General features: G+C 34.5%; 1 long non-coding RNA gene across 1 annotated transcript; it reads left to right on the forward strand.

The window, feature by feature from the left end:
* The first annotated feature begins 2432 nt into the window (after positions 1 to 2432).
* Positions 2433 to 3234, forward strand: LOC138896675 (uncharacterized). Its single transcript, XR_011410066.1, has 2 exons — positions 2433 to 2552; positions 2841 to 3234. It is a non-coding gene; the product is annotated as an uncharacterized lncRNA (long non-coding RNA).
* Positions 3235 to 4764: the final 1530 nt, after the last annotated feature.

Raw genomic sequence — 4764 nt, forward strand, 5'->3', positions numbered from 1 at the left:
TAGCAATGTTTTTAGCGATGAGATGATAGTTTTAGCTACAAAATTGTAAGCCAATTTTATTAAAGCAAATTTGTCACTAATTTTTATATTTAGGGTCGAAATATCTTTTTGTATATAATAGGTAGTTTTTAGTGACGGAGTTAAATTTATTCTACTACGAAATACATATAACTTTAGAGACAATTAATGTTGTCACTAATTAAACTAAATAGTTAGTGACAAGGTAGTTTCGTCGGTATTGATGAATTCTTTAGTGACGAAAACATACTATCAACTACAATTTTTTTATACTTTTTTTGACAAATAAGTTTGTCACAAATACTATACATTTGGGGACAAAAATCAATTTCGTAGTTAATATAACTTTATTTAGTGACGAATCACTAAGTTGTCTTTGTATACCTTTAGTGACGTGCATTTAAGGATGAATGATTGACAAAAACATTTTCGTCAAAAAAAGTTTTTTATGACGAAATATGAATTTTAGGTGGCAAAATAATTTGTCATTGATAATCGAATTTGTTGTAGTGTAGCGTGCATTGTGAAGTCTTTATATGAACTTCATATTTTCTGACAATGTCCAGAGGTTCGCCGTCTGCTAGATAAACTTTCCCAAATTTTCCAGCAATATATTTATGCAATAATTCTTTGCATGATGTAGAGTGAAAGGAAGCACCTGAGTCGAGAATTCAAGATTCGACTGGACTATCTGCACAACAAATTAGTGCATCACTGATTTGTTCAACAATTGCATTTGCTGAATTATCATCCTTGTATTGATCGTTCTTCTTCTTCTTTGGCTCTCTACACTGACTGTTGTAGTGGCCCTTTTTATCGCAATTCCAACACATAATATCTTTGCGATTTTTGAATTGCCCTCTTCTCCTTGACTTTGATCTGCCACGACCATGACTTTGTCCTCTTTGGCTGTTTCTCCCCTGCTTTCGGTATTCAAAGAAGATCCTGGGGAATCACTTGATTCTCTCCGGCGAATATCTTCTCTTAGAACCAAGTCTCTAATATCATCCAATTTGAGTTTGATACTTCCCGATGAACTGCTAACTGCAGTTACTATTGCAGACCAACTCTCCGGTAGAGATGATAGTAAAATCAATGCCCTAACTTCGTTATCGAATGTTATTTTGATAGAACTCAACTGAGTTAATATTAATTAAACTCATTGATATGTTCCGTAACAGATCTACCTTCTGTCATCTTTAAGTTGAACAATCGACGCATCAAATAGACTTTATTTGAAGCAGATAGCTTCTCGTACATATTTGATAACGCCTTCATCAGGCCTGCAATGGTCTTCTCGTTAATGATATTAAACGCCACATTTCGTGTTAGCCTCAAACAAATCACACCAAGAGCTTGGCGATCTAATAGATCACAATCTGCTTTGGCCATATTCTCTGGTTTTACCTCGGTCAGAGGTAAATGTAACTTTTTCTGGTACAAATAATCCTCTATTTGCATTTTTCAGAGTCCAAAATATTTGCCATTGAACTTGTCAATATTAATCTTCTCTTCTTCCGATGCCATTTTTCACAAAAATAATTTATATGAATAGTGCCTGTGAATAGTAATGATGATCAATAATGCCGCACTATTCTTGAGAATAGTATCTGCACCGATACAATACTTTTTTATTAGAATTACACTGTCTGTGCTCTAATACCAGTTGTTGGGAAACGTGTCAGGCTAATAGAAGGGAAACATATTTGAAAGAGAAAAGCAATAAATTGCACAAGACAAGACAAAATAAGATTTACGTAGTTCGACAATTTTACCTACTCCACGGCCACACAAAGAATAACTCTTTATTAATTGAAGAGAGAAAGAAAAAGGTAAGGGATGATTTGCAAATGAAAATGCATACCCCCTTTATAGGCATTTGAATGTCATGCCGAGGTAAGCGCTTATATCATAGGAATGCCGATGTAAGCGCTTACATCATACGAATGCCGATGTAAGCGCATATATCATAAGAATGTCGATGTAGCGCTTACATCATAAGTTCATCTCTTTTTGATTTTTCTTTCTTTTGTTTTGTCGACTTTTCTTTCTTTCACATACAACAACAAGTTTGCTACTGTCATTTTACAATTTTCAATTCTCTAGGCGTATGTAGTTTGAGTGATAATTATATTTCTACTTGAGGTAAGCCAATAGCCAAAAGTTATTCCATGTGCTCTTTCCATACACTTTGTTGCATTCAGAATCAAACGAACAAACATAGCTGGATTCACACTGTACGGGGCTCTCTATAGTTGAGCTATCCTTTAAGTTGATTTCTCCTTTTCTCAACTGTATTAGGTATTAATTAATGAAAAAAGAAAATAATCTTTTTAGTTCTCAAGTTATTATGCAATTTTATTTTTAGTCCCTATATTATTTTCGGTAGCAGTTTTAACCTTTATGCTCTTTTGGTCGAATGATAGAAGGAAGCTCCACCAAGAGAATTGACGTTAACTTCTGTATGAAGCTCAATTGTAGAAGGATGTCTTTTCTGAATTAATGGTTGCTTCGAGGGGCTTCATTTGATCTAGGTAATCTTTTTCCATCAACCATATTATTATTCAAAAAAGAACTGTAGAGAAATCTCCAAATACCTCTTCCAATAGTTTGGGTACTTGTTTGATAATTCAGATATTGGACCTGTACCTTTTGAGAGCTTGAGATTCGACAGTTGTTCCTTGTTAGTTCATTTTATGAGAATCAGAAGTTTTGCAGGAACTTCAAACAGTTAACCAATTTAGAATCTGGTAGTAATAATAAATATACTAGGGAAAAGAAAAACAAGATATTAAATAAAGCGAGAAGGTATTTTTGTGCAGATTTGAATGATTTTGACGCGCACTTGGAGGAGTAGAGTAACAATAGTGAGAAGATAGAAGAAAATCAGAAGGATAATGGCGTGGCTGGAAAAGTGGAATGAAGATACTTGTTTAAATGTTTGGTATCGTCGATTTACACCTTTTATTTTTCCTTCACCATGTTGCCTTACAGTTTGAAGAGTCAATTACTACGTTTTTCCTCTACCCCTTTTCCTATTTAAAAAAAGAATGGTGTTTCGTGTCTCAAGGTTTTCTGGAGAGGCTTTGTTAGGGAAGTTATCACTTTTCTAGCAAGGTGAAACTATAGAAATCTATAATTCTTTATTGATAAAGAGTATGAAGAGATAGTGGTCTGTGCTCTGGAATAAATTAAAGGGCTGCTGATTTTTACATTGATGGAAACTTGTTCTGCTTCTCTTTTTCCTACTGGTATTGGATATGAAGTTAAGATTTTATCCTGGAATTCGATTCATCAAAGGCACTTATTTTTCGTTAAATCTTTAGCTAAATGATGATAAACTTAATAGGAAAGAATGGGAAAAGTCTAAGAACGACTGCTCTACCATATAATTAATTATATGCAATTGTTGCTATCACTACTAGAAATTCGGTAAAAACCGACCAAAAAAACCGATCAACGTTGGTCGATAATAGCCAAAAACCGACCAAAACGCGACCATTTACGTGTGGACGGTATTTTTGTGGTCGGAAAGGAATATCGACCAAAGTTGGTCGGAAATTACCGACCAACTTTGGTCGGTCAATTAAATTCAAAAAAAAAATATTGCAAAACAAACCGACCAAAGTTGGTCGGTTTTTTCCGACCAAAGTTGGTCGGTATTTTAATTATGTAATAAAAAGATTCACCATCTGGGAATCGAACCGGGGTCTGTACTGTGGTAGGATACTATTCTACTACTAGACCATTGGTACATTTTGTTTTAAGATTGTCTTTTATTTGATTTATACTCTTTAATTGTATTTTCGCACGAAAATAACCGACCAAAGTTGGTCGGTTTTATTAAAAAGTAAAATTACCGACCAAAGTTGGTCGATTTTTTTAAATGACCCGCCGAATTAACCGATCAATTTTGGTCGATTTTTTTAATATTAATTTTTATTTATTTTAATTGAAAAACCGACCAAAGTTGGTCGGTTTCTTGAAATATAAATTTCGCGGGACTCAAAAATAGTTTTCCGTATTTTTGCGCCAAAGAAAACCGACCAAAGTTGGTCGGTTTTTTGACCGACCAAAGTTGGTCGGTCGACCTTGGTCGGTTTTTGTCGAATTTTTAGTAGTGTATGTTCCTTCTCATTAGCCAATCTAGGATTCAAGGGAAACTCTATAAATAGTTGATGTGGTTATGTTTCAATTTATGAAAGTAGCTGCTCCCCCTCTAGGTGAAATTTTTATTTGTTTGACATGCTCTAATATAAAAATCAAATTATAGTAGGCTGGTTTGTATCGCACTAATTTGCATGAGAAGGCAAAAGGGCAGCCAGGTGCACAAATTATCCTCATTTACGTAGGGTCGGGAGAAGGGTTGTACCCCAAGAAGTGTGATATAGACAGCTTACCCTAATACAAGCATTAGTGGGTATTTTTAAGTTTCGAACACATAATCTATAGGTCACACAGAGACAATTTTACTTTTGGACGAATGATATGTTTAAATTTTAATTTGTTGTGCTCTAACCCATCTTTAAAAGTGGTCTTCCCTACTAAATGGAACATTTGAGATTTCTTAACAATGTCGGGCATTAGCCCGTGCACTGCACGGGCACACACCCATCTAGTAATAATAATAATAATAATAACTTTTGGGGCCTAAATATTTGCTAGCCCTAAGCAAGTGCTTTACTTGCTTGAGGATTTAGTGTGCCTTGCTTATTAACTTTTATATTTGGTGCTTTTATTTGTATC

The sequence above is a fragment of the Nicotiana tomentosiformis genome, chromosome 8, assembly GCF_000390325.3.
Source record: "Nicotiana tomentosiformis chromosome 8, ASM39032v3, whole genome shotgun sequence".
Taxonomy (NCBI): Eukaryota; Viridiplantae; Streptophyta; class Magnoliopsida; order Solanales; family Solanaceae; genus Nicotiana; species Nicotiana tomentosiformis.